The following is a 15,155-nucleotide window of genomic DNA, read 5'->3' as shown; positions in this document are numbered from 1 at the left end:
CGAGGCAGAGAATTGCTTGAACCTTGGAGGAAGAGGTTCCAGTGAGCTGAGATCATGCCACTGCACTTTAGCCTTGGCGACAGAGCCAGACTCCATCTCAAAATAAAATAAATAGATGAATAAATACAAGCCTGGGTGCAGTGGCTCACACCTGTAATCCCAACACTTTGGGAAGCTGAGTTAGGTAGATCCCCTGAGGTCAGGAGTTTGAGACCAGCCTGGCCAACATCCAACATGGCGAAACCCTATCTCTACTAAAAATACAAAAATTAGCCAGGTGTGGTGGCGCAAGCGTGTAATCCCGGCTACTCGGGAGGCTGAGGCAGAACAATCACTTGAACCGGGGAGGCAGAGGTTGCAGTGACCCGAGATCCCGCCACTGCATTCTAGCCTGGGCGACAGAGTGAGACTCCATCTCAATAACAATAATAATAAAATAAAAACATGAATACATAAATAAGGAAGTGTGACTCCTCCGAGTTTGTTCCTCTTTTTCAAGATTGTTTTATTGTATTGGTTATTCTGTGTGGCCCCCCCCCCAACTTTTTTTTTTTTGAGAGAGTCTAACTTTGTTGCCCAAGCTGGAGTGCAGTGGCATGATCTTGGCTAACTGCAAGCTTCGCCTCCCGGGTTCACGCCATTCTCCTTCATCAGCCTCCTGAGTAGCTGGGATTACAGGAGCCCGCCACCACACCCAGCTAATTTTTTGTATTTTTAGTAGAGACAGGGTTTCACCGTGTTAGTTAGGATGGTCTCAATCTCCTGGCCTCATGATCCACCCACCTGGGCCTCTCAAAGTGCTTGGATTACAGGCGTGAGCCACTGCTCCCGGCATTTTTTTTTTTTTTTGAGACAGTTTTTTGCTCTGTCAACAGTGTGGAGTGGGGTGGCGCGATCTCAGCTCACTGCAACCTCCACCTCCCAGGTTCAAGCGATTCCCCTGCCTCAGCCCCCCCAAGTAGCTGCGATTACAGGCAGGTGCCACCACACCCAGCTAATTTTTGTTATTTTCAGTAGAGATGGGGTTTCGCCATGTTGGCCAGGCTGGTCTCGAACTCCTGACCTCAGGTGATCCGCCCACCGCGGCCTCCCAAAGTGCTGGGAAGCAGACAGGAAATCTACAGATTAACTGAGGTAATTTTTTTTTTTCTTTTGAGACGGAATCACGCTCTGTCACCAGGCTACAGTGCAGTGGGACGATCTCAGCTCACTGCAACCTCGGCTTCCCGGGTTCAAGCGATTCTCCTGCCTCAGCCTCCTGAGTAGCTGGGACTACAGGCGTGTGCCACTGTGCCCAGCTAATTTTTGTATTTTTAATAGAGACGGTGTTTCACCATGTTGGCCAGGATGGTCTCGATCTCTTGACCCTGTGATCCACCCGCCTCAGCCTCCCAAAGTCCTAGGACTACAGGTGTGAGCCACCGTGCCCAGCCTAGGACCTCTTTTGTTCCTTTTTTTTTTTTTTTTTTTTTGAGACAGAGTCTCGCTCTTTCGCCCAGGCTGTAGTGCAGCAGCCGGATCTCAGCTCACTGCAAGCTCTGCCTCCCGGGTGTACGCCATTCTCTTGCCTCAGCCTCCAGACTAGCTGGGACTAAAGGCGCCTGCCACCTTGCCCAGCTAGCTTTTTGTATTTTTTAGTACAGACGGGGTTTCACCGTGTTAGCCAGGATGGTCTTGATCTCCTGACCTCGTGATCCGCCCGTCTCGGCCTCCCAAAGTACTGGGATTACAGGCTTGAGCCACCGCACCCGGCCTGTTACTAAGTATTTTTTGTTTGATGCTATTGTAAAATGAAGTTTTTTTTTTTTTTTTTTTTTTTTTTGAGACGGAGTCTCGCTCTGTCGCCCAGGCTGGAGTGCAGTGGCCGGATCTCAGCTCACTGCAAGCTCTGCCTCCCGGGTTCACGCCATTCTCCTGCCTCAGCCTCCCGAGTAGCTGGGACTACAGGCGCCCACAACTGCGCCCGGCTAATTTTTTGTATTTTTAGTAGAGACGGGGTTTCACCGTGGTCTCGATCTCCTGACCTTGTGATCCGCCCGCCTCAGCCTCCCAAAGTGCTGGGATTACAGGCGTGAGCCACCGCGCCCGGCCGAGACGGAGTCTTGCTCTGTGCCCCAGGCTGGAGTGCAGTGGCGCGATCTCGGCTCACTGCAAGCTCCGCCCCCCGGGTTCACGCCATTCTCCTGCCTCAGCCTCCCAAGTAGCTGGGACTACAGGCGCCCACCACCACGCCTGGCTAGTTTTTTGTATTTTTTTAGTAGAGACGGGGTTTCACGGTGTTAGCCAGGATGGTCTCGATCTCCTGACCTTGTGATCCGCCCGCCTTGGCCTCCCAAAGTGCTGGGATTACAGGCTTGAGCCACCACGCCCGGCCGTAAAATGAAGTTTTAACATTTATTTACTTTTTGTTTGTTTGAGATAGAATCTTGCTCTGTTACCAGGCTGGAGTGCAATGGCGTAATCTCGGCTCACTGCCACCTCCACCTCCTGGGTTCAAACGATACTCCTGCCTCAGCCTCCCAAGTAGCTGGGAATACAGGCGTGCACTACCACGCCCAGCTAATTTTTGTATTTTTAGTAGACACAGGGTTTCACCATGTTGGCCAGATGGTCTCGATCTCTTCACCTCGTGATCCGCCTACCTCAGCCTCCCAAAGTGCTGGGATTACTGGGGTAAGCCACCGCGCCCAGACTAAAACTTTTTTTTTTTCTTTTTTTCAGACAGAGTCTTGCTCCGCAGCCCAGGATGGAGTGCAATGCCGGCCTAATCTTGGCTCAGGGCAACCCGTGCCTCCTGGGTCCTGGTTAAGCAATTCTTCTGCCTTAGCCTCCCGAGTAGCTGGGATTACAGGTACACACCACCATGCCCAGCTAATTTTTGTATTTTTAGTAGAGACGAGGTTTCACCATGTTGGCTGGGCTGGTCTTGAACTCTTGACCTCGTGATCCACCCACCTTGGCCTCCCAAAATGGTAGGATTACAGGTGTGAACCACCATAAAATTTTTTTTTGAGATGCAGCCTTGTTCTGTTGCCCAGGCTAGAGTGCAGTGGTGTGATCTTGGCTCACTGTAACCTCCGCCTCCTGGGTTCAAGCGATTCTCCTGCCTGGCGCACGCTCCCACACCCAGCTAATTTTTGTATTTTTTGTAGCCACAGGGTTTCACCTTGTTGGCCAGGCTGGTCTTGAACTCCTGATCCCAAGTGATCCGTCTGCCTCCGCTTCCCGAAGTGCTGGGATTACAGGTGTGAGCCACTGCGCCCAGCCTATTTAAAAAATGTTTGGCCGGGCGCGGTGGCTCAAGCCTGTAATCCCAGCACTTTGGGAGGCCGAGACGGGTGGATCACGAGGTCAGGAGATCGAGACCATCCTGGCTAACCCAGTGAAACCCCGTCTCTACTAAAAAATACAAAAAACTAGCCGGGCGAGGTGGCAGGCGCCTGTAGTCCCAGCTACTCAGGAGGCTGAGGCAGGAGAATGGCGTGAACCCGGGAGGCAGAGCTTGCAGTGAGCTGAGATCCGGCCACTGCACTCCAGCCTGGGCGATAGAGCGAGACTCCGTCTCAAAAAAAAAAAAAAAAAAAAAAAGAACAGAGTGTACATGACATCTCCTTTTGGGGTCTAGGTCTATGAGTCACAGGTCAACGAGTTGGGTATTTGTGTCTGCAAGGCCTAGGCATTGTGGGTGCACAGATCACCATGTTTTCACTTAATAGCCCACCCACAGTTCAACGCTACCCACTCAAGATGACAACTGAACCTGCCCTGTGGGAAATGCCTGGGGATTTCAGCTTCTCAGATGCCTACAAAGACTTGGGAACATTTCTCTAAATAGGTGTGAAGAGGCAGAGTTCAAAAATGCATGCAAGTTTCCCATATTTGCTGGCAGAAAATGATCTCTGAAATAACTGCTAAATACTTCTTGTCCTCTTTAGAGATTACCCACATGGGCCAGTGACTAACTTTGGAGAAATGAAATGTGGGAATGTGAGAATTTTCTACTACAATGGTCCCCAAAAGGAAAACTGTAGCCTCCTTAGAGAGACATAAGTTCCTAATTCCTCCTCACAGGACAATGAGAATGACAATACTGATTACCCCAAATGAATTAAGACCACAACAATTCTCCGCAGGGTTTGAAATACACTGTCAGCTGGGCGCGGTGGCTTACGCCTGTAATCCCAGCACTTTAGCAGGCTGAGGCGGGCGGATTACCTGAGGCCGGGAGTTCGAGACCAGCCTGACTAACGTGGAGAAACCCTGTCTCTACTAAAAACACAAAATTAGCCAGGCGTGGTGGTACACGCCTGTAATCCCAGTTATTCGGGAGGCTGAGGCAGGAGAATCACTTGAACCCGGGAGGCAGAGGTTGCGGTGAGCCAAGTTCGCGCCACTGTACTCCAGCCTGGGCAACAACAGTGAAACTCCCTCTCAAAGGAAAAAAATAAACAAACAAAATAAACTTTGTCAGCTGGATGGGCATAGTGACTCACGCCTTTAATTCCAGCACTTTGGGAGGCCAAGGTAGGAGGATCACATGAGCCCAGGGGTTTGAGACCAGTATGGGCAACATGGCGAAAACCTGTCTCTAAAAAAAATGCAGGTCGGGTGCGGTGGCTCATGCCTGTAATCCCGGTATCCTGGGAGGCCAAGATGGGTGGATCACTTGAGGTCAGGAATTTGAGACCAGCCTGGTCAACATGGTGAAATCCCAATTCTACTAAAAATATAAAAATTAACTGGGCGTGGTAGTGCACACCTGTAATTACAGCTACTCAGTAATCCCAGCTACTCAGGCGACTGAGGCAGGAGAATCGCTTGAACCTGGGAGGCGGAGGTTGCAGTGAGCCGAGATCAAGCTATTGCACTTCAGCCTCGGCAACAAGAGCAAAACTCCGTCTCAAAAAAGCAAAAACAAAACAAAAAAAGAACAACAACAAAAAAAAACAATGGCAAGCAAGTCCGAGGCATGGTAGCTCACGCCTGTAATCTTAGCACTTTGGGAGGCTTTGGTGAGGATCACTTGAGTCCAGGAGTTTGAGACCAGACTAGGCAACATAGGGAGACCTCATCTCTACTAAACAAACAAACAAAAAATTGCCAGGCATGGTGGCACACACCTATAATCCCAGCTACTTAAGAGGCTGAGGCAGGAGGATCGCTTGAGCCCAGCAGGTTGAGGCTGCGGTGAGCTGTGACCATGCCACTGCAGTCCAGCCTGGGCAACAGAGCAAGACCTTGCCTCAAAACAAAACAAATAAACAAGGCTGGGCGCGGTGGCTCACGCCTGTAATCCCAGCACTTTGGGAGGCCAAGGCAGGTGGATCACCTGAGGTCAGGAGTTCAAGACCAGCCTGACCAACATGGAGAAACCCCGTCTCTACTAAAAATACAAAATTAGCCAGGCATGGTGGCGCATGCCTGTAATCTCAGCTACTCGGGAGGCTGAGGCAGGAGAATCACTTGAACCCAGGAGGCGGAGGTTGCGGTGAGCCGAGATCGCGCCATTGCACTCCAGCCTGGGCAAAAAGAGTGAAATTCCATCTCAAAAAAAAAAACAAAAAACAAAAAACAAAAAAAAACTGGCAAGCATAATAGTATATACATGTCTTTATTTTAATTTTTTGAGATAGGGTCTCACTCTATTGCCCAGGCTGGAATGCAGCGGTGTGATCTTGGCTCACTGTAGCCTGGACCTCTCAGGTTCAGGTGATCCTCCCACCTCAGCCTTCCAAGTAGCTGGGACTACAGGCATGCGCCACCATAGCTGGCTATTTTTTTGTATTTTTGCAGAGATGAGGTTTCACCATGTTGCCCATGATAGTCTCGACCTCCTGGGCTCTAGTGATCCCCCTCCTCAACCTCCTAAAGAGTTAAGATTACAGGCATGAGCCACCATGTCTGGCCTACATGTGTTTATACATTTGTCAAAACCCATAGAATACACAACACAGAGTGAACCCTAATGTAAAGTACAGGCATTAGTTAATAATGTATTGATATTGGATGGATACTGGCTCATCAGCTGTAACAAATGTAGCACACTAATGTTAATGTTGATATTGGGGAAAATAGGGCGGAGGGTAGTACTAAGGGCATATATGGAAACTGTACTTTCCACTCAATTTTTTTTTTTTTTGAGATGGAGTTTCACTCTTGTTGCCCAGGCTGGAGTGCAATGGCGTGATCTTGGCTCACTGCAACCTCCGCCTCCTAGGTTCAAGCGATTCTGCCTCAGCCTTCTGAGTAGCTGGGAGTACAGGCGTGTGCCACCATGCCTGGCTAATTTTTTGTATTTTTAGTAGAGACGGGGTTTCACCATGTTGGGTAGGCTGGTCTCAAACTCCTGACTTCAGGTGATCCACTCACCTCAGCCTCCCAAAGTGCTGGGATTACAGGCATGAGCCACCGTGCCTGGCTTCAATTTTTTTTTTTTTTTTGAGATGGAGTCTCGCTCTGTTGCCCACGCTGGAGTACAATGGCGCAGTCTCGGCTCACTGCAACCTCCTCCTCCTCCCGAGTTCAAGTGATTCTCCTGCCTCAGCCTCCCAAGTAGCTGGGATTACAGGTGCACGCTGCCACACCCAGCTAACTTTTTGTATTTTTAGTAGAGACAGCGTTTTGCCATGTTGCCCAGGGTGGTCTCAAATTCCTGACCTCAGGTGATCCACCTGGCTCAGCTTCCCAAAGTGCTGGGATGACAGGCGTGAGCCACTGCACCTGGTCTCAATTTTTACGTAAACCTAAAACTGCTAACAAAATAGTCTATCAATTTTTAAAAAATTATAGCAGAGTAGCTTCTATATCATTACAGAAACGATACGTGTAGGCTGGGCACAGTGGCTCATGGCTGCTATCTCAGCATTTTGCGAAGTTGAGGCGGGAGGATCTCTTGAGCCCAGGAGTTCAAGACCAGCCTGGGCAATATGGTGAAACCCCGTCACAACAAAAAATGCAAAAGTTAGCCCAGTGTGGTGGCATGCACCTACGTATGGTTCCAGTTACACAGGAGGCTGAGGCAGGAGGATTGCTTGATCCAGGAGGTCAAGGCTGCAGTGATCGTGCCATTGCACTCCAGCCTGGGTGACAGAGAGACACTATCTTAAACAAACAAATAAAAAAGATGCATGTAAAGAAATTTCTGCTTCTCTAGGCTTGAGAGTCTAGAACTAGGATCAGCAAACTATGGCCGACAAGATAAATCTCAGCCACTGTTTTTTTTTTTTTTTTTTTGAGACAGAGTCTTGCTCTGTCGCCCGGGCTGGAGTGCAGTGGCCGGATCTCAGCTCACTGCAAGCTCCGCCTCCCGGGTTTATGCCATTCTCCTGCCTCAGCCTCCCGTGTAGCTGGGACTACAGGCGCCCGCCACCGTGCCCGGCCTCAGCCACTGTTTTTGAACAGCCTTCCAGTGAGGAATGGTTTTTATATTTTTTAAAAGGTTGACAAAAGTCAAAATAATGATATTTTGTGACTCATGAAATTTATATGAAATTCTTGGCCGGGCACGGTGGCTCAAGCCTGTAATCCCAGCACTTTGGGAGGCCGAGACGGGCGGATCACGAGGTCAGGAGATCGAGACCATCCTGGCTAACACGGTGAAACCCCGTCTCTACTAAAAAATACAAAAAACTAGTCAGGCGGGGAGGCGGAGCTTGCAATGAGCTGAGATCCGGCCACTGCACTCCAGTCTGGGTGACCGAGCGAGACTCCGTCTCAAAAAAAAAAGAAATTCTTATTTTAGTATCCATGACGTCTTATTGCTCCTCATGCCGTATGTTTACATATTATCTATGGTTGTTTTTGTGCCACAATGGTAGAGTTACAAAAATTAACAGTGTAACTAGAGTTCGAGACCACACTGGGCAACTTAATGAGAACCTCATCTCTACTAAAAACAATGAAGGAAAAAAAAAAAACAGCAGGGCACGGTGGATTGCGTCTGTAATTCCAGCACTTTGGGAGGCCGAGGCAGGCGGATCACGAGGTCAGGAGTTCAAGACCAGCCTGGCCAACATAGTGAAACCCTGTCTCTACTAAAAATATAAAAATTAGCTGGGTGTGGTTGGCGCACACCTATAGTCCCAACTACTCTGGAGCCTGAGGCAGGAGAATCATCTAAACCCAGGAGGCAGAGGTTGAAGTCAGCCAAAACCCATGCCACTGCACTCCAGCCTGGGTGAGAGTGAAACTCTATCTCAAAACGAAAACAAACAAACAAACAGAAAAAGCCCAGCATGGTAGCATGTGCCTACAGTCCCAGCAACTTGGGAGGCTGAGGCAAGAGGATGGCTTGAGCCGAGGAGGTTGAGGCTGCAGTAAGCCCTGATGGTACCACTGCAACTGCAGCCTGGGCGAGAGAATGAGACCCTGACTAAAAGAAAAAAAAAAAAGGCCAGGCACTGTGGGGCTCATATCTGTAATCCCAGCACTTTGGGAACCAGAGGTGGGCAGATCACCTGAGGTCAAGAGTTTAAGAGCAGCCTGGGCAACATGGCAAAACCCCGTTTCTAATAAAAATACAAAAATTAGCTGGGTGTGGTGGTACATGCCTGTAATCCCAGCTTCTTTGGAGACCAGGGCATGAAAAGTACTTGAACCTGGGAGGCGGAGGTTGCGGTGAGCTGAGATCACACCACTGCACTCCAGCCTGGGCAATGCAGCAAGACTCCGTCTCAAAAAAAAAAAAAATTGGCCATGTTATAGAGATTATATGTCCTCCTAAGCCTAAAATGTTGAGTTTTTGGCTCTTTCCAGAAAAAGTTTGTCAACCCCTGGGCTAGGGGAAAAAATGAAAGCAATCTTGACAGAGTCAGGATATCTAGGTTCTCAACTCTGTGTAAATGTGTGACCCTCGATGAGTCACATACCTTCTCTAGGTCTAACTATAAATTCTAGAATGTACCTTTGTGGGCAAGTTCCTACTGGAAAGTAGGCATTGATTCAAGACACAAATCCTCCAGCCCCCTTTTTTTTTTTTGGAGACGGAATCTTGCTCTGTCTCCCAGGCTGCAGTGCAGTGGTGCAATCTCTGCTCACTGCAACCTCCACCTCCCGGGTTCAAGCGATTCTTCTGCTTCAGCTTCCCACGTAGCTGGGATTACAGGCATGCGCCACCATACCTGGCTAATTTTTGTATTTTTAGTAGAGATGGGGTTTCACCATGTTGGCAAGACTGGTCTCGAACTTCTGACCTCAGGCGATCCACTCACCTTGGCCTCCCAAAGTGCTGCAATTACAGGTGTGAGCCACAGAGCCCAGTCTCTCTCTCTTTTTTTTTTTTTTTTTTTTTGAGATGGGGTCTCACTCCATTGCCCAGACTGGAGTCCAGAGGGTCAATTGTGGCTCACTGCAACCTCTGCCTCCCAGGCTCTGATAACCCTCCCACCTCAGCTTCCTAAGTAGCTGGGATGACAGGTGTGCGCCACCATACCCAGCTAATTTCTTTTGTATTTTCCATAGAGGTGGCATTTCACCATGTTGGCCAGACTAGTCTTAAAGGATTCAAGTGATCCACACTCCTCAGCCTCCCAAAGTGCTGGTTTTACAGGTGTGAGCCACCACACCCGACCTTTCTGATGTTTTCTTTTTTTTTTTTTTGAGATGCAGTCTCGCTCTGTCACCCAGGTTGGAGTGCAGTGGCCAGATCTCAGCTCACTGCAAGCTCCGTCTCCTGGGTTTACACGATTCTCCTGCCTCAGCCTCCCGAGTAGCTGGGACTACAGACGCCCGCCACCTTGCCCAGCTAGTTTTTTGTATTTTTTTAGTAGAGACGGGGTTTCACCGTGTTAGCCAGGATGGTCTCGATCTCCTGACCTTGTGATCCGCCCGTCTCGGCCTCCCAAAGTGCTGGGATTACCGGCGTGAGCCACCGCGCCCAGCCTATTTTTGTTTTTTCACATCTATTAGGCCATGAATTAGCAGGGAATAGGTTTGAGCAGCTCAGGTTCATTTCCATTGGTTGTCACAAAGCATGCATCTCTGGGTGGTGCAGGCTAATGCTTCCAAAGAACCTGGGCACCTTTCTCTTTGGCTTCCTTCGTTTTCTGATCATTTTCCTTCAGGCCTTTCAGGAAGCTATCTCAGCTCTTAGAGTGATTAATGTGCTCAATACATACATAAATTCTCTTGGCAAGAATTTGGCCGTTAACTTGTTCGTTTAGAAGAATCCCAACAGCATGCTGGGGAACACTGTAGACTCTTCCGGTTTTGCCATGATAACACTTGTGGGGCATTCCTTTGTGAACAGTACCCATTCCCTTGATGTCTACAACATGACTTTTCTTACAGATTTGCATGTATGTGGCCAAAGGAACAACTCCATGTTTTCTTTTTCCTTTGTTTTTTTAGTTTCGTTTTTGTTTTTTTTTTTGAGACAGAGTCTTGCTCTGTCTCCCAGGCTGGAGTGCAGTGGCTCAATCTCGGCTCACTTAACCTCCACCTCCTGGGTTCAAGCGATTCTTGTGCCTCAGCCTCCCGAGTAGCTGCGACAAGTGTGCACCACCACGCTTGGCTAATTTTTTTTTTGTGTGTGTGTGGGGACGGGGTTTCAGCATGTTGGCCAGGCTAGTCTCGAAATTCCTGACCTCAAAGGATCCACCTGCCTCAACCTCCCAAAGTGCTGGGATTACAGGCATGAGCCACCATGTTATCTGAGATACACGTATCTATCTTAGATAAGATAACATACTGTATGTGATCTTGACCTCATCTCCAATAAGGCAGATCTCAAAGTATTCACATGAAATGACTTCCAGCCAGACACAGTGGCATGCACCTGTAGTCCCAGCTATTTGGTATGCTGAGGTGGACTGGGAGGATTGCTTGAGTCTAGGAGTTCTGAGCTATATGTATTAAATTTAAAAAGCTGGCTGGGTGCAGTAGTTCATGCCTGTAATGCTAACACTTTGGGAGGCCGAGGTAGGCAGATCATTAGAGGCCAGGATTTTGAGACCAGTCTGGCCAACATGGCGAAACCCTGTCTCTAGTAAAAATATAAAAATTAGATAGCCGTGGTGGCGCATGTCTGTAGTCCCAGATACTTGGGAGGCTGGGGCACAAGAATCGCTTGAAGCTGGAAGGCAGAGGTTGCAGTGAGCCGAGATTGCACCACTGCACTCCAGCCTGGGTGACAGAGCAAGACCCTGTCTAAAAAAAAGAAAACAGCAAAAAGCAACAGATATAGGATGATCCCTTTTGCTTAAATAACACAACTATTTATTTATTTATTTTTTATTATTATACTTTAAGTTCTAGGGTACATGTGCATAACGTGCAGGTTTGTTACATATGTATACTTGTGCCATGTTGGCGTGCTGCACCCATCAACACAACTATTTCTATACATTGACATATATTGATGCATAGAATAAAAATCTAAGCTGGGCAGGCAGCTATAGTTCCAGCAACTCAGGAGGCTGAGGTAGGAGGATTGCTTGGGCCCAGGAGTTCAAGGCTGTAGTCAGATATGATTGTGTCTGTGAATAGCCACTGCATTCTAGCTTGGGCAACATAGCGAAACCTTATTGCTACAAAAAACAAACAAACAAACAAAAATTAAAAAAAAAAAAGCCAAGTGTGGTGGGGCATGGGTGTAGTCCTACGTACTCTGGAGGCTGAGGCAGGAGAATCGCTTGAGTAGAGGAGGACGAGGCTACAGTAACCTATGATCATGCCACTGCACTCCAGCATGGGTGACAGGGTGAGATCTTGTCTTTATAACTTAATAAATAAATAAATAGCCGGGCACCGTGGCTCAAGCCTGTAATCCCAGCACTTTGAGAGGCCGAGGTGGGCAGATCACTTGAGGCCAGGAGTTCGAGACCAGCCTGGCCAACACTGCGAAACCCCGTCTCTACTAAAAATACAAAACAATTAGTCGGGTGTGGTGGCACATGCCAGTAATTCCTGCTACTCAGGAGACTGAGGCACGAGAATCTCTTGAACCCGGGAGGTGGAGGTTGCAGTGAGCCGAGATCACGCCATTGCACTCCAGCCCAGGCGACAGAGTGAGACTGTTTCATAAATAAATAAATAACATGTGAACCATGAAGTAACAAGACTATTTTTATTAAAGTGACTCAACCAGATAAACAGTTTCTGAGTTTGAGCTATCTTTGAGGAGTTAGGCAAAGCACCACAGAAGACAAAAAGAATGAGACATTGTTGTCCCAAACGATTTTTGGAGACAGCTTTTGGAACTGCCTTTACAGCCTGAATATTTTCTCCAGGTTGGATTTAATTTGTAGCAATGGCCAAAAGCCATCTAGTTAGATCTAGTTATCAACCTGGATATATGGTTTTGTCTAAAGTTAAGTGTGACTCTACAGTAAAGTGACGGGTTTTATTATGTGATTTGCAAACCAGCAGTTCCAAATTACTTCCAAAAACATTTATTGTCAACAACAATGATAAATTTTTTTTTTTTGAGACGGAGCCTCGCTCTGTCCCCCACGCTGGAGTGCAGTGGCTCGATCTTGGCTCTCTGCAACCTCCGCCTCCCGGGTTCTTGCCGTTCTCCTGCCTCAGCCTCCTGAGTAGCTGGGACTACAGGCGCCCGCCACCATGCCCAGCTAATTTTTTGTATTTTTAGTAGAGACGGGGTTTCACCGTGTTAGCCAGGATAGTCTCGATCTCCTGACCTTGTGATCTGCCTGCCTTGGCCTCCCAAAGTGCTGGGATTACAGGTGTGAGCCACCGTGCCCAGCCTGCTTTCCATTTTTAAAGATGGGAATATAAAATGCTAAGAGAGTGGGCTGGGTGTGGTGGCTCACACCTATAGTTCCGGCACTTTGGGAGGCTGAGAAGATGGATCGCTTGAACCCAGGAATTCAAGACCAGCCTGGGCAACATGGTGAGACCTCCTCTCTACAAAAATACCAAAAGTAGCTGGGCATGGTAGCGCACACCTGTGGACCCAGACACTAAAGAGGCTGAGGTAGGAGGATCACTTGAGACTGAGAGTTTGAGGTAACAGTGAGCTATGATCCAGCCACTGCACTCCAGCCTGGGTGACAGAGCAAGATCTTGTCTTAAAAAATAAATAAATAAATAAGGCCAGGCACGGTGGCTCATGCCTGTAATCCCGGCACTTTGGGAGGCCGAGGCGGGTGGATCACGAGGTCAGGAGATCGAGACCATCCTGGCTAACATGGTGAAACCCCGTCTCTACTAAAAAATACAAAAAATTAGCCGGGCTTGGCGGCGGGTGCCTGTAGTCCCAGCTTCTTGGGAGGCTGAGGCAGGAGAATGGTGTGAACCCGGGAATCAGAGCTTGCAGTGAGCTGAGACTGTGCCACAGCACTCCAGCCTGTGCGACAGAGCAAGACTCCGTATCAAAAAAAAAAAAAAAAAAAAAAAAAAATATATATATATATATATATATGTAAAAGTATAAAAGGAAGGAGAACTGGTTATGTTTCCAGGTTTGAAAATTTCACAGTATTATTTTAAGCTGCAAGAGACATATGCCTAACTTCCTCCTTTTAGGAATCTCAAAACTACCCCATGTTTACTAAGCTCTTCCATGGCCAGGTGGGGTGCTTTGGAAGCCCCCGAAGAGGTCATGTGATGTTTTTTCCTCTCGGACTCACACATGTAGAGTAGGCACATACGTCCTGGAGCTGACTTGGGGTTGAGTCTTTTTCTTTTTTCGAGATACAGTCTTGCTCTGTCACCCAGGCTAGAGTGCAGTGGCACAATTTCAGCTCACTGCAACCTCCGCCTCTCGGGTTGATGTGATTCTCCTGCCTTAGTCTCCCAAGTAGCTGGGATTACAGGCATGCGCCACCACACCGGGCTTTTTTTTTTTTTTTTTTGAGACGGAGCCTCGCTCTGTCGCCCAGGCTGGAGTGCAGGGTCCTGATCTCGGCTCACTGCAAGCTCCGCCTCCCAGGTTTACGCCATTCTCCTGCCTCGGCCTCCCAAGAAGCTGGGACTACAGGCGCCCACCACCACGCCCGGCTAATTTTTTCTATTTTTAGTAGAGACGGGGTTTCACCGTGTTAGCCAGGATGGTCTGGATCTCCTGACCTCGTGATCTGCCTGCCTCGGCCTCCCAAAGTGCTGGAATTATAGGAGTGACCCATCACGCCTGGCCCACATGGGGCTAATTTTTGTATTTTTAGTAGAGGCGAGGTTTCACTGTGTTGGCTAGGATTATCTTGAACCCCTGGCCTCAAGCCAGCCGCCTGCCTCTGCCTCAAAAAGTGCTGGGATTACAGGCGTGAGCCACCGCGCCGGGTCTGACTTGGGGTTGAGTCTTAAGGATGGGTAGGAGCTGGGCGCAGTGGCTCACGCCTGTAATACTAGCACTTTGGGAGGCCGAGGCAGGAGGATCACTTCAGTCCAGGAGACAGAGACCAGCCTGGCCAACATCGTGAGATCCCATCTCTACAAAAAATAGTTAACTGGGTGTGGTGGTGCACACCTGTAGTCCCAGCTACCTGGGAGGCTGAAGCAGGAGGATCGCTTGAGGCCAGCAGTGAGCTATGATTGCACCACTGCACTCCAGCCTGGGGGACAGAGCAAGACTATGTCTTTTTTTTTTTTTTTTTTTTTTTTTAAAAGGTGCGTTGGAAGAAGGTCAGCAGGGGGATGTAAGAGGAGAAATTAAAAAAAAAAAAAAAAAAAAAAAAAAAAAAAAAAGGTGGGTTGGAGGAAGGTCAGCAGGGGGACATAAGAGGAGAAAGGTGCTACCTCCCTGGCCAGTGGCAGCCAAGGAGGATCCGCCTCGGCCTTGCTCGCAGCCTCCTCACCTTCTTTCCTCCACTTCACCCCAGCCCCAGCGCCCCCATTGCAGCTCTCTCGCCTCAGCCTCCTCACCTGGGGTCCTCCCTTGGGGCTCTCTCCTCGTCTCCTCCATCAGTCTTTTTAGGGTCCCTCCTCACTATCCTCCTTCCCTGTGAGGGTCTGTCTTCAGACCTTTCTTAGTATTTTGGATGTCTCTCTCAGCCTTCAGATCTTTCCCCGCAGGCCCAGCCTGCAGTCCGCGCGTTTCCCCCAGCCCGCTCCGTCGCTCTGTAGGGTCTCCTCCCTCAGTCCGCGGCGTCCCCCACTCACCTTGCAGCCACTGTCTCTCCAGAGCTCGTTCTCGCCGGGCGCGGGGGCAGGGCGCGCACATCGGGCGGCGGCGGTGCGGGGCCGCGCGCGCAGCGTGC

At 49.1% G+C, this 15,155-nt stretch overlaps 2 long non-coding RNA genes across 2 annotated transcripts in view; one reads left to right on the top strand and one right to left on the bottom strand.

Annotated features, from left to right (window-relative positions):
• Positions 1-15,155, bottom strand: part of LOC144336816 (uncharacterized) — a 177,521-nt gene that overhangs the window by 40,662 nt on the left and 121,704 nt on the right. The window lies entirely within an intron of this gene.
• On the top strand, positions 9,267-15,139 carry LOC144336810 (uncharacterized). The gene is made up of 3 exons (XR_013409128.1): positions 9,267-9,635; positions 11,276-12,524; positions 15,037-15,139. It is a non-coding gene; the product is annotated as an uncharacterized LOC144336810 (long non-coding RNA).

The sequence above is a fragment of the Macaca mulatta genome, chromosome 19 (assembly GCF_049350105.2).
Source record: "Macaca mulatta isolate MMU2019108-1 chromosome 19, T2T-MMU8v2.0, whole genome shotgun sequence".
Classification (NCBI taxonomy): Eukaryota; Metazoa; Chordata; class Mammalia; order Primates; family Cercopithecidae; genus Macaca; species Macaca mulatta.
Note: the sequence above shows the minus strand (reverse complement) of the source record. Positions and strands in the feature narration are given on the sequence as shown.